Below are 26,641 nucleotides of genomic sequence, written 5' to 3'. Positions count from 1 at the left end.
ATGGTTGATGAGGATCTCCATATTGCAAATGTACGGTCCCTTACAAGAGGCCTCAGGTCGTGCCCCAGGGCTCGGTCTTCCGGGAAGTCATTGAATAAAGTCTCTCGGACATTTGGTTTCCTTTTTATAACATTTTTAAATGTTGGTCATTTTTCCGCTGTACTGGAAAATTCCACCAGATGGCGACTGGCTGCTTATTGCAAATGGTCAAAACATCACCAAATGGACATGGGCGTTTCTTCTAAACGAAAAAGACTTTGAAAATGAAACTCTGTGAGTCCCATTTTCTGGGATTAATGGTCAAAAACGGTAATACAGAGCTAATTTGACCACTTCACGTCAAACTACAAAAACCTACACCTGTAAGGAAAAAAAGAACCAGCCATTTATCTATCGTAATTTACGAGAAATAATTGAATGTCCGTTTGGTGATGGTTAAAGAAAAGTTTTTTTTTCAAACAAGTTATAAATCCAGTTGTGGCATGTTCAGATGAATCTGTTAAGGTGGGTTTCGGAGCTCTACGTGATTTCTGTGATTTTCTGAACTCACGCACACAACCACAGTCAATGGGGAGTGACACCGTGTGAGGCTTACAGACACACAGAGCCTGTGTTACTTTCAGCTTCCTGTGACAACGGGAAGTGCCTTAAATTGGGGTCGTAGGGGCTGTTTCGAAGGGTTAAAAAGGTGACATCTTTCTAAAATTTCATGTGTGATGAGGCAACCCTCATGAACAGTAAATCAGTAATTTCCCCCATCAGATGTACAAGAAAAACTCACACACACACACACACAGCCAGGATGGAGTAACAGTGTGGGGCTTACAGACACACAGAGCTTGCAATAGATACCGGTGTTCGCACCATCAAAGAACCGTCAGACCTAGAGTTCTGAAACTGTATATATATGTTCTAGAGCTTAAGTTGATAGTGCACAGTGAGTTATGTGGCTGTAGAAGGTTCTCAGCCTGAGAAACAGCCTTGTCTATGTTCAATTACTTCAATTCATTTTGAACATTGCAAAAATGGCAACATTTAGAAAAGTCCCAGAATCACAAGACTAGGTGCATTGAAACCGCCTCGGCCCATAGAGACGAACCCTAGTTTCTGTCCAATAGCTCTTTCAGGGACCCCGTAGCAACACCCGGAAAACAGTGCATTTTCAACACTAATTTAGGTCGCTGCTCAGGCTCTGAATGACAGCTGGTGCTCTCATGCATGTTTCAGTGTTATTTGCCTCAAAGCGAGCACAGATGTAGTTTAGCTCGTCCGGTAGGCTCGTGTCACTGGGCAGCTCTCGGCTGTGCTTCCCTTTGTAGTCTGTAATGGTTTGCAGGCCCTGCCACCTCAGACGAGCATCAGAGCCGGTGTAGTACGACTCGATCTTAGTCTGTATTGAGGCTTTGCCTATTTGATGGTTCATCGGAGGGCATAGCGGGATTTCTTAAAAGCTCCAGGGTTAGAGTCCCGCTCCTTGAAAGCGGCAGCTTTAGCTCAGTGCAGATGTTGCCTGTATTCCATGGCTTCTGGTTGGTGTATGTACGTACAGTCACTGTGGGGACAACAATGCACTTATTGATGAAGCCAATGACAAATGTCCCGTACTCCTCAATGCCATTGGAGGAATCCCGGAACATATTCCAGTCTGTGCTAGAAAAACAGTCCTGTAGCTTAGGATCTGCTTCCTCTGACTATTTTTTATTGATCTAGTCACTGGTGATTCCTGCTTAAATTGTAGCTTGTAAGCAGGAATCAGGAGGATAGGATTATGGTCAGATTTGCCGAATGGAGGGCGAGGGAGAGCTTTGTATGCATCTCTGTGTGGAGTATAGGTGGTCCAGAATTATTTTCCCTCTGGTTGCACATTTAACATGTTGATAGAAATGAGGTAACACTGATTTAAGTTTCCCTGCATTAAAGTCCCCGGCTACTAGGAGCACCGCCTCTGGGTGAGCGTTTTCTTCTTTTTTAACGGCGGAATACAGCTCATTCAATGCTATCTTGTTGCCAGTCTCTGACTGTGGTGGTATGTAAACAGCTACAAATAATACAGATGAAAACTCTCTCGGTAGGTAATGTGGTCTGCAGCTTATCATGAGGAACTCTACCTCAGGCGAGCAATGGCTTGAGACTTCCTTAGATATCATGCACCAGCTGTTGTTTACAAAAATACAAGACCGCCGTCCCTTGTCTTACCAGATGCAGCTGTTCTATCCTGCTGGTACATCGTATAACGAGCCAGCTGTATGTTGATATTGTTGTCGTTCAGCCACGACTCCGTGAAGCATATAGGGAACCAGAACCTGCTGCAACTTGGCTATGTGCACTGCCATGCTGCCACTGCAGTCCATAAACCCCCTATTTCAAAGAACAATACTTACCTTGTAAGCCTGAAATATCAGAACTCGTACAAGGAACCACATGTCCAAAACAACAGAACCCCTGTTGTGAGTTGGTGAAGCGCCAATGCACGCTACATAGCAGGTCCACAGACTTCAATGGTTCAAACGGAGGCTCACACAGAGTGTCCAGGACCAAAGCCAGGTCCCAGATCGGTGCCACTCAGACACTGGTCTGAGCCAACGCATGCCTTTCAGGTACCGCACCCCCAGAGGATGAGACCACTGGGTAGTGCTGTCAATCCCTACATGACACACCGAGATGGCTGCTATATATACCTTCAATGTGAAAAAGGCCCTGCTCAGACACCAACCCTCAAACGCACGCCACTTATATGTATACAACCCTCTTGTAGAGTGTGTGACGTGCCAACTGTACAGTCGTAATCATGTTCAAGAGTAAACCCCTAGTTCCCCGTCAAATTCAACCTTTCAGGGGCCAAACCAACTGATCCCATATATGTGGTCGTGGGTGCCAAACTCTGCCTGGGACAATAGATCCCGAAGACACGGAACCCTCCACGGGTCCCAGACCAACAGGCGCATGATCACCGGGAACCAGGGTTGTCTGGGCCAACGGGGAGACACAACAATCAACAACAGACCCTTCTGAAAGACCCTCCCCACGGTGGCTTGAATCAGATGCATCGGAGGAAACGCATAGCGCAGGGTACGAGGCCACTGATACGCCAAAGCATCCGTTCCCAAAGGAGCGCCCAAGATCCCTCATTGAGAAGAACAGACAACAATGTGCATTTTCTTGCGATGTTTAAGATCTACATTGAATCGGGGCCATATCTGGGGAACCACCGAGGGGTGCAGTCTCTACTTAGTAGAGATAAGACACCCCCCTGGAAAGTAGATCCACACGCACGTTGAGAATTCTGGGAAAATATGTTGCCCTGAGCAACAGGAAACGGGCCAGGTTTGTGTTTGAGCCAATCAGTTGTGTTGTGACAAGGTAGGGGTGGTACACAGAAGATAGCCATATACAGTAAAATACAAAGTCCATATTATGGCAAGAACAGCTCAAATAAGCAAAGAGAAATGACAGTCCATCATTGCTTTAAGACATGATTGTCAGTCAATGTGGAAAACTTCAAGAACTTTGAAAGTTTCTTCAAGTGCAGTCGCAAAAACCATCAAACGCTATGATGAAACTGGCTCTTATGAGGACCGCCACAGGAAAGGAAAACCCGGATTTAACTCATTACAGTTACCAGTCTCAGAAATTGCAGCCCAAATAAATGCTTCATAGAGTCTAAGTAACAGACACATCTCAACATCAACTGTTCAGATGAGTCGGTGTGAATCAAGCCTTTATGATGGAATTTCTGCAGAAACCACTACTAAAAGGACACAAACAATAAGAAGAGACTTGCTTGGGCCAAAAAACACTTGCAATGGACATTAGACTGGTGGAAATCTGTCCTGAGGACCGATGAGTCCAAATTTGAGATTTTTGGTTCCAACTGCTGTGTCTTTGTGAGACGCAGAGAAGGTGAACGGATGATCTCCGCATGTGTGGTTCCCACCGTGAAGCATGGAGGAGGAGGAGGTGTGATGGTGGTGCTTTGCTGTAACACTGTCTGTGATTTATTTAGAATTCAAGGCACTCTTAACCAGCATGGCTACCACAGCGATACGCCACCCCATTTGGTTTGCACTTACTAGGACTATCATTTTATTTCAACAGAACAATGACCCAACACACCTCCAGGCTGTGTAAGGGCTATTTGACCAAAAAGAAGAGTAATGGAGTGCTGCATCAGATGACCTGGCCTCCACAATCACCCGACCTCAACCCAATTGAGATGGTTTGGGATGAGTTGGACCACAGAGTGAAGGAAAAGCAGCCAACAAGTGCTCAGCATATGTGGGAACTCCTTCAAGACTGTTGGAAAAGCATTCCAGGTGAAGCTGGTTGAGAGATTCCAAGAGTGTGCAAAGCTGTCATCAAGGCAAAGGGTGGCAATTTTGAACAATCTAAAATCTAAAATATAGTTTGATTTCTTTAACACTTTTTTGGTTACTACATGATTCGATATGTGTTATTTCATAGTTTTGATGTCTTTGCTGTTATTCTACAATGTAGAAAATAGTACAAATAAAGAATAACCCTTGAATGAGTAAGTGTGTCCAAATGTTTGACTGGTACTGTATATATAAGAGACAATTACACACTTCCTCCCCTCCCCCACGCACGCACGCACACACACACGTATACACATACACACTTCTTCTCATCCCACACCTCTCCCCTCTCTCTGCTTCCCTAGCCATACATACCAATAAGCCCCATAGCAGCTCATCATCCAAAACCACTTCCAGCACATTTTCTCATTACACAATACCTCCTGTTCTGTCCTCTCCTCAGTGGCAGGGAGGGATAAACATGAGTGAACCCTCCAGTCAGAGGCTATATCCCCATGAGGTCAACCTGCCCCCCGAAAACCAGCAGAGAATGTGATACACAGGCACGCACGCACTCACATGCACACACACACAGACATACACAGGCATACATACAGACATAGACACAACACCACACTTCCTCCCCAAACAGAGAGTGTGAGTCACTGAGCCCCCCCCCCCTGCTGTAGTCCATCACTGTCTGACAGCATGGCATGCAAATCTAGCACTACACTATCTATCCTCCGGTGGCATGGATCCACCACGTTCCTGAGTCACGCACATAGGGCCTACAGGGCATAATGTCTGTTACTGGGGGGTTGGGGGGGTTGAGGGGGTGGTGGGGGAAGGTTTTCAGGAGTTAGGGGAGGAGTTGAGGGGCGAAAGGGGGAGGAAGGGGCAGCCAGGAGGGGGTTGGGAGGAGGGTAGGGGCATCCAAGCCATTTAATTATTCTCTTTTTTTAATTATATGTTTCTGGGCTGATTCACTGCTAAGTCAAATAGGACCTATATTATTAGTGTCTTATCATAAATAAGGGGACTCTGCTGTGTGTGTGTGTGTGTGTGTGTGTGTGTGTGTGTGTGTGTGTGTGTGTGTGTGTGTGTGTGTGTGTGTGTGTGTGTGTGTGTGTGTGTGTGTGTGTGTGTGTGTGTGTGTGTGTGTGCGTGCGTGCGTGCGTGCGTGTGTGTGTGTGTAAGGTTTTGACAAGGGTCCCAGGTGTACTCCAGGAGGAAAATTGAATGCCAGGTCCTAACTACCAACTCTGGGTCTCAGTGACAGAGAAGGAACACCGTTGGGGATTTAAATATTCATGGGTTTGTGTTTGTGTTATTTTATTCCTGTTGTTTGGAAGTTGCGATGAGGGACGTGTATGCATAACTGCATCTGATAAGAAAACAAATAAATATCCCAAAAATGTTATACTTTCACCCAGGTTGCTTATCTCACACACACACACACACACACACACACACACACACACACACACACACACACACACACACACACACACACACACACACACACACACACACACACACACACACACACACACACACAACAACCCACATATTCCAATCCACAATCCAAACCAACCACAAAAAAATACAATTATGTTTATTTTTAGAAAAGGAACGTGGAGGATTGAGAGGGGAAAGGCATTTGTACCCTTATTCGACTGTACATGTAACTCAATCAGTAACCCAACAACAGTGCTAGAGGAAGGGAGTCTAACACACACTCTCACAAAACACACACACACACACACACACACACACACACACACACACACACACACACACACACACACACACACACACACACACACACACACACACACACAGACAGACAGACAGACAGACAGACAGACAGACAGACAGACAGACAGACAGACAGACAGACAGACAGACAGACAGACAGACAGACACACACACACACACACACACACACACACACACACACACACACACACACACACACACACACACACAGACACAGACACAGACACACACACACACACACACACACACACACACACACACACACACACACACACACACACACACACACACACACACACACACACACACACACACACACACACACACACACACACACACACACACACAGACACAGACACACACACACACACACACACACACACACACACACACACACACACACACACACACACACACACACACACACACACACACACACACACACACACACACACACACACACACACACACACACCTCCTAACCTCCTACTGTTCTTTGGACCTCTTTTAATTTAATCCGTTTGTCCCCAAGCATTCAATTAGTCACAGAATATATGAACAATGCAGGCACTAAAAGCAAAGCCCGATGAAGTTAAATGGAGATTAATTATTCATGTACTGAGTATACTGTAATGTTCCGTACTGTAATGTTCCGTACTGTAATGTTCCGTACTGTAATGTTCTGTACTGTAATGTTCTGTACTGTAATGTTCTGTACTGTAATGTTCTGTACTGTAATGCGTCAGATAACAAAACAAGTAAATGAAGAAAGAGAAATGTGTGTTTTCTTTCATGATTATTGTGGTTAATGGTAAGATAAGACGAAGGCTGTTGTAAAAGACTGCACATATCCACCTCTTCAGGTTCTGCTGGGATGACTAAACAGAGGACAATGTTCCTCAAAGGTCTGTGTGTGCGTATGTGTGTGAGTGTGTGTATGTGCATGGGTATTGTATGTGTGTCTAGGTGTGTGTGTACTATAAGGAAAAGGCTATATGGACACTCCTGACCTGCAAACCGATATTTAATTTCAGAATTGGCTCAAATTTGGTTCGGGTTAGGGTCAGGGTTAAGGGTTTGGCTAAGGTAAGTGTCCGTTTTAGATGATGGTTAGTCGTTTTGCAGGCCAGCAGCGCCCTTATAGTCTCTACCATACTATACCTATGTTTCTACCCCCATATCTAGGGCACTCACTTGAGCACTTCATTGGAGTTGCCTTGTTTAGAGCTCTTCTTGTTAGGGGTCTCGTTGCAGCCTGACTTGAGCAGTGTGTGTTGCCCCCGGTCCAGCATCATGGTGGAGGTCGCCATGGCGATGACAGCCACTGCATCCCGCACCCGAGCCTCCAAACTGTAGTCCCATTCGTCATACGACACCGAAATAAGCCCTGAGAGAAGGAGAGAGAGAGAGAGAGAGAGAGAGAGAGAGAGAGAGAGAGAGAGAGAGAGAGAGAGAGAGAGAGAGAGAGAGAGAGAGAGAGAAAAAGAGAAGAAAATGGGGGGTAGGGGAAGATGTGGAAGGATGAGGGGTGAAAAGGTGGGAGGTGGAGAGAGAGAGGTTAAGAGAGCCATCTAAAATAACAGAGGTGCCACATTAATTAAAAACGGGTTTGTAATCCCAAAATCCAACACCCTTTATAGCTGAGTTCACCCAGAGTCGGATGAAGTTTCCCAGAAACGCTGATCTAAGATCAGTTTTGTATTTTCCGTTTAGGAGAATAAACTGCTCCTGGATCAGTATGCACCTTAACTTTTTACACTTCTGCTGACCCCCATTCTAACCCCATCCAGTAACTACCTGTGGGAAACACGGCGGGGACATTATCGGCGTCGCCGGCCACTAGCGACGGTACGATCCAGGTGTAGCCGTATCCCGTCAGTCCCACAGAGTTTGCCACCTCAAAGATGGTGTAGGCCTCCTCCTTGGTGCAGTAAAGCAGGTAGACAGGACTCTGCAGCTTCTTCATCTGGTTCTGGATCTTAGCGTCTCCGTCATCCACAGACATGTCCAACAGGAGGACTTCTTCTAGCTCCCAGCCCACAAAACTGTTCTCTATGGTGCTCCGGATCTATGGTGGGGGAGAGGGAAAGGTGGGTGTGGGGAGAGGAGAGAGGGAGGAGAAGGAAGAAGAGAGAGGGGAGGAGGAGGTAGAAGAGTGAGGGAGGATGAGGAAAAGAAGAGGAGACAGGGAGAAGGAGGAGGAAGACGAGGAAAGAAAAGTATTGACGTTCAGTTCCAATATCCACACAAGAAACACCGCTTGAAAAGTAAACCGTTTGTTTGTCAGTCAGTCTTTCTGGCTCCTCTCTTGGGTTTAGCTGTGCAGGTGTAAGACTAGTAGTGTGCCAGTTCAGCTCTACTTGAGCTTTTTTATTATTTATTTAAATATTTTTTACCTTTACTTAACTAGGCAAGTCAGTCAAGAACAAATTTGTATTTTCAATGACTAGGAACAGTGGGTTAACTACCTGTTCAGGGGCAGAATCACAGCTCGGGGGTTTGAACTTGCAACCTTCTGGTTACTAGTCCAACGCTCTAACCACTAGGCTACCCTGCCACCCCTTTAGGTCCTGGCAGGTTTGGTGTGGGGCATCTCTCATAGGGGTTTCATAGGAACAACAGGTTGGGTGTGGGGCATCTCTCATAGGGGTTTCATAGGAACAACAGGTTTGGTATGGGGCATCTCTCATAGTGTTTTCATAGGAACAATGATGAATAAGATATAGAAACAGGAGAACATGGATGCCATTTTTAAAATACTTTGCTTGTAGTACCAGATGTGCAGCGTTTGAACATGAGACTTTTCTTTTAGTCCATTGCAACAGGCAAGCTCAATCAAGCTCAGCCAAAGTACACTACATGACCAAAAGTATGTGGAACATCGCATTCCAAAATCATGGGCATTAATATAGAGTTGGTCCCCCTTTGCTGCTATAACAGCCTCCACTCTTCTGGGAAGGCTTTCCACTAGATATTGGAACATTGCTGCGGGGACTTGCTTCCATTCTGGCACAAGAGCATTAATGAGGTTGGGCACTGATGTTGGGCGATTAAGCCTTGCTTGCAGTCGGTGTTCCAATTCATTCCGATGGTTTTTGCTGGGGTTGAGGTCAGGGCTCTGTACAGGCCAGTCAAGTTATTCCACACCAATCTCGAAAAGCCATTTCTGTATGGATTTTGCTTTGTGCACAGGGCATTGTCATGCTGAAACTGGAAAGCGCCATCCCCAAACTGTTGCCACAAATTTGGAAGCACAGAATCATCTAGACTGTCATTGAATGCTGTAGCATTATGATTTCTCTTCACTGGAACTAAGGAGCCCCGAAACATGAAAAACAGCCCCAGAACATTATTCCTCCTCCACCAAACTTTACAGTTGGCATTATGCATTCGGGCAGGTAGCGTTCTCCTGGCATCTGCCAAATCCAGATTCATCCGTCGGACTGTCAGATGGTGAAATGTGATTCATCACTGCAGAGAACACGTTTCCACTGCTCCAGAGAATAAATGGCGGCAAGCTTTACACCACTCCAGCCGATGCTTGGCATTGCACATATTGATCTTAGGCTTGTGTGCGGCTGCTCGGCCATGGAAACTCATTTCATGAAGCTCACGACGAACACTTCTTGTGCTGACAGAGGCAGAGGCAGTTTGGAACTCAGTAGTGAGTGTTGCGGAGGACAGACAATTTTTACGCGCTACGCGCTTCAGCTCTCGCCGGTCCCATTCTGTGAGCTTGTCTGGCCTACCACTTCGCAGCTGAGCCGTTGTTGCTCCTAGACGTTTCCACATCACAATAACAGCACTAGCAGGGCAGAAATTTGATGAACTGACTTGTTGGAAAGGTGGCATCCTATGACGGTGTCATGTTAAAAGTCACTGAGCTCGTCCGTAAAGCCATTCTACCGCCAATGTTTGTCTATGGAGATTGGAATGCTGTGTGCTCGATTTTATACACCTGTCAGCAATGGGTGTGGCTGAAATAGCCGAATCCACTCATTTGAAGGGGTGTCCACATACTTTTGTAAAACATAGCGTATTTGAACTGATTTCCAATAGTGTTTGAACCCAGGTCTGGTCTGCCTCACTTTGTTGACAAAGTCCTGGTATCCGGGGTAGTAGGTGGTGACGATGGAGAAGATGTACCAGTCGTATTCCTCCATGATCTTCAGCATGATGGAGGCCTGCTGCTCTATGGACGGGCCAAACTGGAAGAACATGGAGTGGTCGTCCTGCAAACACGGGGAAGAGAGAGAAGAGCGAGAGGGAAGACAGAAGAACGGGACGTCAGGTCAACGGTCAAACGGAAATGAGATGTAAAGGAGGATAGTACATGTACAGCACATGGGGCGGCCACACACACAAACAACATCTGGAGACTCAAGGGAGGTCCAGGGGGCGATGTTGTTCAGTCACCCATGAGGACGTGATGGTTGAGATGCATTATGTATGGAACTAAGGGACCAGCATCAGCTGAACGTCAGGGGTCTATTTGTGTTCATGAGTTTGTCAGTGGGGGAGTGTGTGTATGATTACTAGTGAGGGAGTGTGAGCGAGATTGTGAGTGTGCGTATGTGTCTTCACAAGGATAGTAAAACATGGAAAATTCTGATAAGTGGGACATCTCACCGGTCACCACAAGGAAAAACGCTATTTTAGGTTTAGGGGTTAGTTTAGGGTCAGGGTTACAATTAGGATTAGGGTTCAAATTAGGGTTAGTGGTTAGGGTTTAAGGTTTGTGTGTGTGTGTGTGTGTGTGTGTGTGTGTGTGTGTGTGTGTGTGTGTGTGTGTGTGCGTGCGTGCGTGCGTGCGTGCGTGCGTGTGTGTGTGTGCATGTCTGCGTGAATCTGCTCATATGTACAGTGGGGTTTGAAATGATTGACACAAAGATAAGAAAATATTACTGTATAAAATAAATAATTAAAATACTGAGCTGTACTGTATGCTACACAAATGGAAAAGTATATTATTTTATACTAATACTTTTTGCAATAGTTATGTCAGTTTCGAGACATGAAACCAATTGAAAACATGTGGTTTGATTTGAGGAGGACAATCCCATAAAACGCAGACGAAGGATATCACGGATCTGGAAGGATTCTGTATGGATCCCTCCCAATGTGTTCTCCAACTCATAAAACATTTTAGAAAAAGGCTCCGTTACGTTATCCTCCCAAGGTGAGGTATTTGAAGGTTTTGAAAACAGGGTTGTCAATCATTTGTAACCCTACTTTTTCAAGACAAAAAAATGATTACTTGTTGAACAAAATCTCTTTCACTGAGCAACTGTATAAGTATAAAATAATGTTTTTTTTAGCATACAATATAGCACAGTATTTTAATTATTCATTTTATATAGTCATTTTTTTCTAATTTTAATCAAGGGTGTAACGTTGGTCCCCACCGTACGTGTACACAGTGAGTGAGTGAGTGAGTGAGTGAGTGAGTGAGTGAGTGAGTGAGTGAGTGAGTGAGTGAGTGAGTGAGTGAGTGAGTGAGTGAGTGAGTGAGTGAGTGAGTGAGTGAGTGAGTGAGTGAGTGAGTGAGTGAGTGAGTGAGTGACACCGTTAGTTTGTGAATGAATATGTGTGACATCCATACTACATCTGTATGTTCCTGTGTGCAAGCCTGGCCTGCCTATGTGACAGCTCTGTGTGTGACTCTGTGTGTGACTCTGTGTGTGACTCTGTGTGTATGGGCGTGTCCATAGGTTGTGGCTCCATGTTACTCATGCAGCAGCTGTGCTGAACTCTCCCTGGCTCAGGTCTACTCGCTCCACTCCACATCAAAGCCCACTTCCCGCCCTGTTACATCTCCCACCTCCCCCACAGGGACAGATATGGCTTGATCCGTTACCTAGCTTCTGCTTTGATGAGGTAATCACATTCCATGTCAATGGGGGACGGAAGTGTGGAAGTAGAATAGGGGAGGTTGGGGGATTAATCCTGAAACGTTGACAGTCAGGAGACACTTCACTTGAAATAACTGTGTTAAAATAATATGCTTGTGCACAGACGCACCCTTAAACTCTAACCTTTCTATTGAAATCCGTTGCTATTTTGACTACGTTCCATATGTTCTGAGGGTCATATACATTTCTAAGGTGAGTGTTATTGTATGTATGCTGTGTTTGTCCCTTCCCATAACTTCCTGTCAATCAACCGCAAATCCACAGCAGCCATTGACTCCTCTTGATCCTCCACGTTTCTCAATCTATCCTGAGCCCTAATCTCTCCTCTTCACACCTTTACACACTTCTCTCTCTATTCTCTCTCTGTCCTACATCATTATTAATCACTGTGCGGATACAGATATAATTTAATTTGAATACTTTTTTCTGCTCTTTTCCTCTATCATTCTATTCTCTCTTTTCATTCTCTTTCTCTCTTTTCTCTCTATCTCAAATGTCATTCACTTGGATCAGCAGACCATTATTCATAGAATAACAGCGAATCAGTCTAATGTTCCCTTTAATATCCTCATCAATTCACTCGTTTTTATTCTCCTAATGGAATTAGTCTGTCAGTGTTTTTTTTACTCTTCGTGTTTATCTTCTTTACACCAAGTCCTAAAGCTCAATTAGCTCATGTCTGCGAGGTGCCAACCAGTGCCCTGCAGGGCCAGCAGGGTCAAACTGTCTCGCTCCTGCAGGGCCAGCAGGGTCAAACTGTCTCGCTCCTGCAGGGCCAGCAGGGCCAAACTGTCTCGCTCCTGCAGGGCCAGCAGGGTCAAACTGTCTCGCTCCTGCAGGGCCCGCAGGGTCAAACTATCTCGCTCCTGCAGGGCCAGCAGGGTCAAACTGTCTCGCTCCTGCAGGGCCAGCAGGGTCAAACTGTCTCGCTCCTGCAGGGCCAGCAGGGTCAAACTGTCTCGCTCCTGCAGGGCCAGCAGGGTCAAACTGTCTCGCTCCTGCAGGGCCAGCAGGGTCAAACTGTCTCGCTCCTGCAGGGCCAGCAGGGCCAGCAGGGCCAAACTGTCTCGCTCCTGCAGGGCCATCAGGGCCAAACTGTCTCGCTCCTGCAGGGCCAGCAGGGTCAAACTGTCTCGCTCCTGCAGGGCCATCAGGGCCAAACTGTCTCGCTCCTGCAGGGCCAGCAGGGTCAAACTGTCTCGCTCCTGCAGGGCCAGCAGGGTCAAACTGTCTTGCTCCTGCAGGGCCAGCAGGGCCAAACTGTCTCGCTCCTGCAGGGCCAGCAGGGCCAAACTGTCTCGCTCCTGCAGGGCCATCAGGGTCAAACTGTCTCGCTCCTGCAGGGCCATCAGGGCCAAACTGTCTCGCTCCTGCAGGGCCAGCAGGGTCAAACTGTCTCGCTCCTGCAGGGCCATCAGGGCCAAACTGTCTCGCTCCTGCAGGGCCATCAGGGCCAAACTGTCTCGCTCCTGCAGGGCCATCAGGGCCAAACTGTCTCGCTCCTGCAGGGCCAGCAGGGTCAAACTGTCTCGCTCCTGCAGGGCCAGCAGGGCCAAACTGTCTCGCTCCTGCAGGGCCAGCAGGGCCAAACTGTCTCGCTCCTGCAGAGCCAGCAGGGTCAAACTGTCTCGCTCCTGCAGGGCCAGCAGGGCCAAACTGTCTCGCTCCTGCAGGGCCAGCAGGGCCAAACTGTCTCGCTCCTGCAGGGCCAGCAGGGCCAAACTGTCTCGCTCCTGCAGGGCCAGCAGGGCCAAACTGTCTCGCTCCTGCAGGGCCAGCAGGGCCAAACCAAACTGTGACATGTTTCTCGGCATTGTGCAAGTGAGTTTGATTGTTCTCGCTCCTGCAGGGCCATCAGGGCCAAACTGTCTCGCTCCTGCAGGGCCAGCAGGGTCAAACTGTCTCGCTCCTGCAGGGCCAGCAGGGCCAAACTGTCTCGCTCCTGCAGGGACAGCAGGGCCAAACTGTCTCGCTCCTGCAGGGCCAGCAGGGCCAAACTGTCTCGCTCCTGCAGGGCCAGCAGGGCCCAACTGTCTCGCTCCTGCAGGGCCATCAGGGCCAAACTGTCTCGCTCCTGCAGGGCCATCAGGGCCAAACTGTCTCGCTCCTGCAGGGCCATCAGGGCCAAACTGTCTCACTCCTGCAGGGCCAGCAGGGCCAAACTGTCTCGCTCCTGCAGGGCCAGCAGGGTCAAACTGTCTCGCTCCTGCAGGGCCAGCAGGGTCAAACTGTCTCGCTCCTGCAGGGCCATCAGGGCCAAACTGTCTCGCTCCTGCAGGGCCATCAGGGCCAAACTGTCTCGCTCCTGCAGGGCCATCAGGGCCAAACTGTCTCGCTCCTGCAGGGCCATCAGGGTCAAACTGTCTCGCTCCTGCAGGGCCAGCAGGGCCAAACTGTCTCGCTCCAGATCAGCGACCAAGTTGCATGTCCTGTCCACTCACATCAGTGTTCTCTAGCCCTACTAACTGTGATGTCATGCCCAACACTTGTATGGGCCCTGGTTATAAGTGGTGCACAAAAATAGGATAGAGGGTGCCATTATGGATGGAACCTATGAGCGATGTGAGAGATGCTCAACGGATAAATGAATAAAAGAGAGCAGAGAAAGGACATTTTTCTTCGAGATGGAAAAATACCTATTATTGTAACTCTCTGAAGAGTATTGTTTGAATTTTGACATGCTTTTGTCGGCATTGTGCAATGTGAGTTTGATTGTTCAGCGTGAAAACACGCGAGTCGACGCTTACATATTATGTGATGCAGTGGCACCACTTCTGCTGCTACACAACTGCCTTTTGCAGACATGAGCTAAAGGAGGCTAGTAAAGTACAGCAGCTTAAATGATTCACTATCATCATTATCCCGTTGGTCATAAAGATGACAGCAACCAGCCTCAGGTAGTCATACAACACTGTAACCTATTGCATCTCCCTGAGGATTTGTAACGTACTGTACTGGGATGAAGCATAATATGTGAGTAACCCGTCTTTAACATAGTGACTCTTACACCTCAACCACACCTCACATCAACCACTCTGCAACACATGTATGAATATATGCAGAGTCTAGTATACAAACAAGTGCTTCCATCGCTTCCTTCTTTACAGGATGTCACCCGTTTCTATAAGATGTGCTGGGATGGGGAGCAGTGTTGAGGGCGGCTATTATTTAAACCTATTGAGACTCTGAAGTGTTGTGAGCTTGATTTATATCAGATCGTCACGGTGGCTTCGCCTGGCGTCGGCGGCGGAGCTGGCTGCTTCCTCTGCTGCGTCAATGTGTGCTGTGGTGTGTGTGTGTGTGTGTGTGTGTGTGTGTGTGTGTGTGTGTGTGTGTGTGTGTGTGTGTGTGTGCGTGCGTGCGTGCGTGCGTGCGTGCGTGTGTGCGTGTGTGTGTGTGTGTGTGTGTGTGTGTGTGTGTGTGTGTGTGTGTGTGTGTGTGTGTGTGTGTGTGTGTGTGTGTGTGTGTGTGTGTGTGTGTGTGTGTGTGCGTGCGTGTGTGTGTGCGTGTGTGAACAGTCTAAAGCGGGTCTGAAAGGATTTGGCAACTCATCTCCATGTCATGCCAATGAAAGCCTGTCTCCAATTAGATTTGCAGGGAGAGAACGACATATCAGCCCTCCGCTTAACAAGCCCTGGTGGGAGAGGATTGAGAGAGAGAGAGAGAGAGAGAGAGAGAGAGAGAGAGAGAGAGAGAGAGAGAGAGAGAGAGAGAGAGAGAGAGAGAGAGAGAGAGAGAGAGAGAGAGAGAGAGAGAGAGAGTAAGAACAAGAGAAAGATTCACAAACACACACATTCACACATTGAAGTAGCAGCTGCGTTATAGTAGACACATCCTTTCCTTCCTCTCCTTCAAACACTCCGTTTTTCCACTTCACTCCCCTCTTTCAATCCACCTTTAATCCTCTCCCCCTTCCAACTATCTCTATCTGTCTTTCCTTTGTCTTTTCTCCATCCTATCTATCTTCCCTTTGTCTTTTCTCCATCCTATCTATCTTCCCTCTGTCTTTTCTCCATCCTATCTATCTTCCCTCCATCTTTCCTATGTCTTTTCTCCATCCATCTATCTTCCCTCTATCTTTCCTCTGTCTTTTCTCCATTTATCTATCTTCCCTTTGTCTTTTTTTATGTCTTTCCTCCATCTATCTATCTTCCCTCTGTATTTCCTCTGTCTTTTCTCCATCTATCTTCCCTCTATCTTTCCTCTGTCTTTTCTCCATTTATCTATCTCCCCTTTGTCTTTTTTCTGTCTTTCCTCCATCTATCTATCTTCCCTCTGTCTTTCCCCTGTCTTTCCTCTATCTCCCCTCTGTCTTTCCTCTGTCTTTCCTCTATCTTCCCTCTGTCTTTCCTCTGTCTTCTTCCTCTTCCTCTGTCTTCTTCTTTTAAGCTCACCATGCTTCAACATCATATATCTTCGCTAATCAAATACACACAGAGTTAATGCATCTAACATTCCTTGTTTAATTAGGAAGGACCCTATTTTGAAGTCTTTCCTGTTGCGTGGCTTTTTCTTATGCACTTCATTTGAAGAACCCACAGTGTCTTGATTGAATCACTCCGCTATTTCTGGTCCAGGAAATGATTACACAGTTGCTCTCGTTTCATTTGCTGGGCAGCCAATAGACTAAGAACATGTGAATTCTATAAATGACGAGCTCTGGAAAATGGGGATGGTAATCATGGGAAATAGATATAGAGTGCGGTAGGACATCGCAACAATTTTGTGAGCAGCACAATATGAAATCAAAAAGGACCTCAGCATCTCAAATCTCTGGCTCCAATCTCCGATGTCATTAACAAACTACCAAAACGTTTTCGCCCTTTTCGTCGTGTGGCAATTAGCCACTCTCACAGTAAGAAGCTGTTAATGTTATGCGTAAATCACAAGCAAATCAATGTTTGACAAAAAGTGCAGGTTTTGTACTTTATTCAACAAACTAGTACATCTGCCGGGTAGCAGTCTCACAGAAGCTGTTCTGTGGGTCGCTTCAATGAATCCCAAAGAAACCAAGTATGTACAGTAGTGTTTTGCGTATCTTACAGTCCATTAAAACGGACATTATAGAGTTATTTTTCCAGCATAATGTCCATTTTAACAGACTGTAAAATACACCGTGACCTTTATTATCAGCATGCTGAGGCCTGTCCTCACCACAGCCAGCAGGCTCTACCTCTGACCTCTGTGTGGGGAATATCATGTTGGTCACGGCACCAAACCCCCGTGGTCACAACCATCCTCCACACACACACAAACCATGGTCACAACCACGCACGCACGCACACAATCACACACACACACACAATCACACATGGAGGAGGTTAAACTCAGGTCATACAATATGACTGCTCATGCACTGGTTCTACAGCTTGGAAACATATTCTGGATACTTTCATAACCCTATCTTTCTCTCTCTCTCTCACACACACACACACACATCCCTCATTCAGCACAGGCTTTGGTATTCCAAATAAATTCATCTTAAAAGACCCTCAGCAAAAGACATACACACACGGAGGAGGTTAAACTCAGGTCATACAATATGACTGCTCATGCACTGGTTCTACAGCTTGGAAACATATTTTTACCTCTCTCTCTCTCCCTCTCTCTCTCTCTCTCACACACACACACACACACACACACACACACACACACACACACACACACACACACACACACACACACACACACACACACACACACACACACACACACACACACACACACACACACACACACACACACACACACACACACACACACACACACACACATCCCTCATTCAGCACAGGCTTTGGTATTCCAAATAAATTCATCTTAAAAGACCCTCAGCAAAAGACACACACACACACACACACGGAGGAGGTTAAACTCAGGTCATACAATATGACTGCTCATGCACTGGTTCTACAGCTTGGAAACATATTTTTACCTCTCTCTCTCTCTCTCTCTCTCTCTCTCTCTCTCTCTCTCTCTCTCTCTCTCTCTCTCTCTCTCTCTCTCTCTCTCTCTCTCTCTCTCTCTCTCTATATATATATATATATATATATATATATATATATATATATATATTATATATATCCCTATATATCTGTCTCTCTACCTCTCTCTCTCTCTCTCACACACACATCCTTCATTCAGGGGGATTTACCATGCACGCATACTATATGTGCATATAGTACCGTACATATACAGTGGGGCAAAAAAGTATTTAGTCAGCCACCAATTGTGCAAGTTCACCCACTTAAAAAGATGAGAGAAGCCTGTAATTTTCATCATAGGTACACTTCAACTATGACAGACAAAATGAGAAGGAAAAAAATCCAGAAAATCACATTGTAGGAGTTTTAATGAATTTATGTGCAAATTATGGTGGAAAATAAGTATTTGGTCAATAACAAAAGTTTATCTTAATACTTTAAATAATAAGCACCCCACACAGCATCACACCTCCTCTTCCATGCTTCACGGTGGGAACCACACATGTGGAGATAATCCGTTCATCTTCTCTGCATCTCACAAAGACACAGCGGTTGGAATCAACAATCTAAAATTTGGACTCAACAGACCAAAGGGCAAATTTCCACAGGTTTAATGTCTATTGCTCGTGTTTCTTGGCCCAAGCAAGTCTCTTCTTATTATTGGTGTCTTTTAGTAGTGGATTCTTTGCAGCAATTTGACGATGAAGGCCTGATTCACGCAGTCTCCTCTGAACAATTGATGTTGAGATGTGTCTGTTACTTGAACTCTGTGAAGCATTTATTTGGGCTGCAATTTCTGAGGCTGGTAACTCTAATGAACTTATCCTCTGCAGCAGAGGTAACTCTGGGCCTTCCTTTCCTGTGGAGGTCCTCATGAGAGCCATTTTCATCATAGCGCTTGATGTTTTTTGCGACTGCACTTGAAGAAACATTCAACGTTTTTTACATTTTCCGTATTGACTGACCTTCATGTCTTAAAGTGATGATGGACTGTTGTTTCTCTTTGCTTATTTGAGCTGTTCTCGCCATAATATGGACTTGGTCTTTAACCAAATAGGGCTATCTTCTGTATACCACCCCTTCCTTGTCTCAACACAACTGATTGGCTCAAATGCATTAAGAAGGAAAGAAATTCCACAAATTGACTATTAACAAAGCCCACGTGTTAATTGAAATGCATTCCTGGTGACTACTTTATGAAGCTGGTTGCGAGAATGCCAAGAGTGTGCAGAGCTGTCATCAAGGCAAAGGGTGGTTACTTATAGATAAAAATATATTTGGAATTGTTTAACACTCTATTGGTTATTTTGGTTAACACTTATTTCATAGTGTTGATGTCTTCACTATTATTCTACAATGTAGAAAATAGTAAAAATAAAGAAAAACCCTGGAATGAGAAGGTGTCCAAACTTTTGTCTGGTACTTTACATGTAGACACATTCACATACTGCACTGTACAAACACACCCACGCAAACAAACACGCACGCACACACACGCACACACACACACACACACACACACACACACACACACACACACACACACACACACACACACACACACACACACACACACACACACACACACACACACACACACACACACACACACACACACACACACACACACACAGCAGAGTCCCCTTACTTTTGATAAGACACTAATAATATAGGTCCTATTTGACATAGCAGTGAATGACTCAGTGAATCAGCCCAGAAACATATCATTTAAAAAAGAGAATGACAGAAACTCATCAACTCATAGTTGATTTGAAATAGCAGGAGTGATTTATCATCCTCTTCCCCAACATATTTTTTCCTCCCTCACCATCTTCTCTATTTCTGTTTCCCAACAACAGGTTCTGCTCTCAATAAACTGTTTAATAATGTGCTGAATATCTAATTAAAATAAATGACTATCACTTTGTGTTTCAAATTCATCTGTATTACACACACGCACACACACAAGTGCTTTTTTCCAAACATCTGCAAAATGTCAAACCTTTTTCCTCCAGTCTCCACTAATGTGTCTCAAACTGCCACTCTGTGTACGGAGGGAGAAGATGGAGGAGGCCAATTGTCTCATTGGATCTGCTACTGTAACGTCTACAGCCCTGGCAGGACTCACATCATGTCAGCCAAGCCCATTACATCCTGAAATACACTGAAATGGATTGACGGCGAGGGACATGGGGATGACAGATTAAAGGACAAGACCAGGACAGAGAGGTTGGTGTTCGGGACAGGAAGGAAGGAAGGTCTGGTTGAGACAGGATGGAAGGATGGAGAAGGAGAACAAGACCTTTGCACTCTGCGGTTAATGAAAACCTCCCATCACGATGAGTTGATTAAGCTTGTTAACAGTGGGAGAGCATGCTGGGTAATTAATCACTGACACATGGATGCGCTGCATGCTGATTGGTCCATTCCACCCCAGCCAATAGAGAGGAGCCACCTATACGTGACCCTGACTGAGCCCGAGATGGGTAACTAACTACCGTGTGATAAAGCGCTTTCTCAGTTCCTCTTTCTTTGATTCCTTGTGTCCTCTCTCCTCGCCTCTTTCTCAAAACACATTGGAGGAGAAGGTCTTCATTTGAATGCTAAGCTAATGCAGTGTCACTATAGAAAGACTATACTGTAAATACACTGGCGTAATGATTAGAGTGACTGAGAAGAGAAAACAACAGTTTGTATAAAAGTATATCGTTGTATAAAAGCATAGTGTGGTCCAGTGTGGCTCAGTTGGTAGAAAATGGAGCTTGCAACACCCGGGTTGTGGGTTTGATTCCCACGGGGGACCAGTAAGAAAAAAGTATGAAAATGTATGCACTGCACAATTCACTCTGGATAAGAGCATCTGCTAAATTACTCAAATGTAAATGTATCAATTGCGAAAAATGTGTCCCTGGAGAATGCAAGGAAATGGGAGTGCATAATGTAGGATTTACTCTAGCCTTGATTTCCCATCAAAGATCAACCTCTTGAGAAAATGGCCAGTGATTTCATGTGGGTGTTTCACTTCTGCCAAACACATGTGTGTGTGTGTGTGTGTGTGTGTGTGTGTGTGTGTGTGTGTGTGTGTGTGTGTGTGTGTGTGTGTGTGTGTGTGTGTGTGTGTGTGTGTGTGTGTGTGTGTGTGTGTGTGTGTGTGTGTGTGTGTGTGTGTGTGTGTGTGTGTGTGTGTGTGTGTGTGTGTGTGTGTGTGCTCGCTCTCTCCCTCAGACACCCCTCCTTCTCCTCTTCTCTCTCTCTTCCCATCTTCTCTCTAACAAGCACAGAGGGTTAGAGTGCAGAGTAGAGCCAAGCACAGAGTACAATGAGATACATGCGGTTCACAACCCTGTCAGTGTGTTTTTTGGCAAGTCTTGACTCCCATTTCCACTCCCTCTCCTCTCTCGCTCACTCCCTCTATTTCTCTCCTCTCAGCCTAACTCTGTCCGACACCACTTCATGCTGATTCCTCCCTTCATTCTGTTTTCCCTTCACTAATCTCTCTCTCTCTCTCTCTCTCTGTCCATTAATCAGCATACTCTCTTTCATTCTCCAACTAACTCCTTCTGTCATCTACAGTATTTATTTAGAACACTCTCTCTGTCTCAATTCAATTTGAATTTCAATTTAAGGGGCTTTATTGGCATGGATAACATATGTTTACATTGCCAACGCAAGTGAAATAGATCATAAACAAATTAAAATAAATAATACAAAAAATAACAGTAAACATTACACTTACAAAAGTTCCAAAAGAATAAAGACATTTCAAATGTCATATTATGTCTATACACAGTGTTGTAATGATGTGCAAATAGTTAAAGTACAAAAGGGAAAATAAATAAACATATAAATATAGGTTATATTTACAATGGTGTTTGTTCTTCAATGTTTGCCCTTTTCTTGTGGCAACAGGTCACAAATCTTGCTGCTGTGATGGCACACTGTGGTATTTCACCCAATAGATATGGGAGTTTATCAAAATTCGATTTGGTATCAAATTCTTTGTGGGTCTGTGTAATCTGAGGGAAATATGTGTCTCTAATATGGTCATACATTGGGCAGGAGGTTAAGAAGTGCAGCTCAGTTTCCAACTCATTTTGTGGACAGTGTGCACATAGCCTGTCTTCTCATGAGAGCCATGTCTGCCTTCAGCAAACTTTCTCAATAGCAAGGCTGTGCTCAGTGGTCAGGTATTCTGCCACTATGTACTCTCTGTTTAGGGACAAATAGCATTCTAGTTTGATCAGTTTTTTGGTTAATTCTTTCCAATGTGTCAAGTAATTCTCTTTTTGTTTTCTCATGATTTGGTTGGGTCTAATTGTGTTGCTGTATTGCGGCTCTGTGGGCTCTGTTTGTGTTTGTGAACAGAGCCACAGGACCAGCTTGCTTAGGGGACTCTTCTCCATGTTTATTTCTCTCTAGGTGATGGCTTTGTTATGGAAGATTTGGGAATCGCTTCCTTTTAGGTGGTTGTGGAATTTAACGGCCCTTTTCTGGATTTTTATAATTAGTTGGTATCTGCTTAATTATGCTCCGCATGCATTATTTGGTGTTTTACGTTGTACACTGAGGATATTTTTGTAGAATTCTGCATGCAGAGTATCAATTTGGTGTTTGTCCCAATTTGAGAACTCATTTTGAGAATTCAGACCTCACAACAATAAAGAGCAATGGGTTCTATAACTGATTCAAGTATTTTTAAGCCAGATCCTAATTGGTATGTCAAATTTAGAAGGCCCTTCTTGCCTTGTCTCTCAGATCGTTCACAGCTTTGTGGAAGTTACCTGTGGCGCTGATGTTTAGGCCGAGGTATGTATCGTTCTTTTGTGTGCTCTAGGGCAACGGTGTCTAGATGGAATTTGTATTTGTGGTCCTGGAAACTGGATCTTTTTTAGGAACACCATTATTTTTCTCTTACTGAGATTTACTGTTAGAGCCCAGGTCTGACAGAATCTGTGCAGAAGATCTATGTGCTGCTGTAGGCCCTCCTTGGTTGGTGACAGAAGCACCAGATCATTAGCAAACAGTAGACATTTGACTTCAGGTTCTAGTAGGGTGAGGCCAGGTCCTGGAGACTGTTCTAGTGCCCTCGCCAATTCGTTGATATATATGTAGAAGAGGGTGGGGCTTAAGCTGCTTCCCTGTCTCACCTCCTGGCCCTGTGGAAAGAAACATGTTTTTTGCTCATTTTAACCGCACACTTGTTGTTTGTGTACAATGATTTTATAATGCCATATGTTTTCCCCCAACCCCATTTTCCATCCATTTGTATAGCAGGCCCTCGTGCCAAATTGAGTCAAAAGCTTTTTTGAAAACAAAAGCACGAGAAGACTTTGCGTTTGTTTTGGTTTGTTTGTTTGTCAAGGGTGAATACGTTGTCTGTCGTACAGTAATTTGGCAAAAAGCCTATTTGACATTTGCTCGGTACATTGTTAACGCTGAGGAAATGTGCGAGTCTGCTGTTAATGATAATGCAGAGGATTTTCCCACGGTTGCTGTTGACGCATATCCCACGGTAGTTATTGGGGTCAAATGTATCTCCACTCCACAGGCCTTTTTGGGTTGGAGGGTTTGTTCAGTCAATGTAATTGGAGAATCCAATCCTGTTCTGGTACTTTTTAATAGTTGATTCTATGATTTGTATTTGATCATGTATATGTTTTTGCTGTTTGTTCTTTGTTATAGAGCCAAATATAACAAAGAAGTGGTTTCTCCATACATCTCCGTTTTGGATACATAATTATTCGTGTTGTTGTTTGTTTAGTGTTTTCCAATGTTCCCAGAAGGGGTTAGAGTCTGTGGACTCTTCAATTACATAGAGCTGATTTCTGACGTGCTGTTCCTTCTTTTTTCGTAGTGTATTTCTGTATTGTTTTAGTGATTCACCATAGTGAACGGCGTAGGCTCAGGTTTTCTGGGTCTCTATGTTTTTGGTTGGATAGGTTTCTCTATTTCTTTCTTATGTTTTTGCATTCTTCATCAAAGCATTTGTCATTGTTGTTCATTTTCTTAGGTTGTCTGCTTGAAACTTTTAGATTTGACAGGGAAGCTAAGAGGTCAAATATACTGTTTAGGTTTTCTACTGCCAAGTTTACACCTTCACTATTACAGTAAAACATTTTGTCCGGGAAATCGTCTGAAAGGGATTGAATTTGTTGTTGCCTCATTAGTTTTTGGTAGAGTTCCACACTACTTTCCTTCCATCTACAGCATTTCTTAATACTATTCAGTTCCTTTGGCTTTGATGCCTCATGATACAGTATTGCTCTGTTCAAGTAGACTGTGAATTTGCTGTGATCAAATAGTGGTGTAAGTGGGCTGACTGTGAACGCTCTAAGAGACTCTGGGTTGAGGTTAGTGATAAAGTAGTCACAGTACTACTGCCAATAGGTGAGCTATATGTGAACCTACCATAGGAGTCCCCTCAAAGCCTACCATTGACTATGTACATACCCAGTGTCCGACAGAGCTGCAGGAGTTGTGACCCGATTTTGTTGGTTATGTTGTCGTAGTTGTGTCTAGGGGGGCAGATGGGGGAGGGCATGCTGTCAACTCCAGGTAGGTTTTTGCCTCCCTGTGTGCTGAGTGTGTCAGGTTTCTCTCTCTCTCTCTCTCTCTCTCTCTCTCTCTCTCTCTCTCTCTCTCTCTCTCTCTCTCTCTCTCTCTCTCGCTCTCTCTCTCGCTCTCTCTTGCTCTCTCTATGTCTCTCTCTCTCTCTCTCTCTCTCTCTCTCTCTCTCTCTCTCTCTCTCTCTCTCTCTCTCTCTCTCTCTCTCTCTCTCTCTCACTCTGTCTCTCTCTCTCTCTCTCTCTCTCTCTCTCTCTCTCTCTCTCTCTCTCTCTGAATTCAAATGGGATAGATTGGCACCTCCTTTCATATGCAATATCTCCTCTCTCTTTATAGTCCTCCAATTTTACCCGTCTCTTTTAATCTTTTTTTCCTCCTGTCATTTTAGTTTTCAACTGCATCTTTTTCCCATAATGTAACATTAGATTCTAAAACAATTTGCCAAACATTTCCCACTGCCTCCCACTTCTCTGAGAGAAGAAATGCAACCAACCAACTCTCCATTTCTGGGTCCATGTCTCATCTAACTGAAGACACTGTTTGACTGGCATCAGCTGTACTGTCAGATTCATAGAAAGAGAAAGAAAGAGGTATAGAGAAAGAGAGTGTTACAGAGAGAGGAGAGAGAGAGAGAGAATGTGGTCAAGGGACATAGGAAGTGTGGGAAGAGTGAGTGAGGCAGAGAGAGAGAGGGAGAAAGAGATAGGGAGAGGGAGTGAAGGAAAGAGAGAGAGTGATAGCAAAAGGGAGAGAGATATGGAGAGGGACGGAAAGAGAGAGGGAGTGAGGGATAGAGAGACATTTCAAATTCTAAGAGACACGCAGTGTTTCCGTGGCAACGCGGTTTCCATCGAAACGATCTTGCTAAAGACGCCATTAGTATGAAGAAATATCCACTTACACTCTGTTGCACTGTATGCACACAAACATAAAAACATACAGCATATTTTACATGCATACACACTAACAGACACACACGCTCACACACACGCTCTGTGAATTCACACACAGTCGAGCGATGACTAAAAAACACGAGGTCATTAACAATAGCAACAATTAGAGCGCAATTATGTCTATTCTACATGACCTAATTATAGGAATGTTTTATGTGGCATGGGGTGTGACCGTGTGATGAAAAGAAGAGTGTGGTAATATTCTTTGTACTGCTACTGTCTCTTTAATGTGTGTGTGTGTGTGTGTGTGTGTGTGTGTGTGTGTGTGTGTGTGTGTGTGTGTGTGTGTGTGTGTGTGTGTGTGTGTGTGTGTGTGTGTGTGTGTGTGTGTGTGTGTGTGTGTGTGTGTGTGTGTGCGTGCGTGCGTGCGTGCGTGCGTGCGTGCGTGCGTGCGTGCGTGCGTGCGTGCGTGCGTGCGTGTTTCTGTTTAACTATCCCTGTGGGTACCAGAAGTCCTCACAAGGATAGTGAAACAAGGAAAATTGATGTACAAATGGGAACATTTTGCCGATCCCCACAAGGAAAAAATATATTTCAGTCTTAGGGCTTAGGTTAGGGCTAGGGTTAGAATTAGGGTTAGAATTAAGGTTATGGTTAGTGTTAGGAGTTAGGGTTAGGTATAGTTTTAGGGTTAGTGTTTTGGAGTTAAGGTTAGGTTCATGTTCAAGTTCAGGGTTATGATTAGGTTAAGGGTTAAGGTTAGGGCTAGGGCTAGGGTTTAGGGAAAATAGGATTTTAGATGGGAATCAATTATTTGGTCCCCAGAAGGATAGCAATACAAAACTGTGTGTGTGTTATACTGCAGTTAATTCCTCCCTTAGTAATTAGGCTGGAGGGGCCAAATGCTCTTGTTTGTGCCAGCCCGGAGCCCTGTTTTGTGATGGCACGGTACGGTTGATGATTCAATGGGCAGCATCTTTTACAGAGTGGCTTGTCACAACAACAGCTGAGATATACTTATGTCAGTGCGTCATCGCCTCGCTCTGTCAGAACACAGTCCCAGGTCCCCTGTCACATTTACATACTAGCCAACGCCACTAAGGGCCCGCAGCTGTGTGTCTGATGCTGGAGGGGGGCTCTGGTGTGGATCTAGAAAACTGTGTGTAATAATTGTTCATAATATTTCAAAACAATGGATC

The 26,641-nt window shown here is 45.2% G+C and overlaps 1 pseudogene; it reads right to left on the bottom strand.

The window, feature by feature from the left end:
- Nucleotides 1–26,641, bottom strand: part of LOC124015944 — a 191,619-nt pseudogene that overhangs the window by 99,440 nt on the left and 65,538 nt on the right.

Source organism: Oncorhynchus gorbuscha, linkage group LG26 (assembly GCF_021184085.1).
Source record: "Oncorhynchus gorbuscha isolate QuinsamMale2020 ecotype Even-year linkage group LG26, OgorEven_v1.0, whole genome shotgun sequence".
Lineage (NCBI taxonomy): Eukaryota > Metazoa > Chordata > Actinopteri > Salmoniformes > Salmonidae > Oncorhynchus > Oncorhynchus gorbuscha.
Note: the sequence above shows the minus strand (reverse complement) of the source record. Positions and strands in the feature narration are given on the sequence as shown.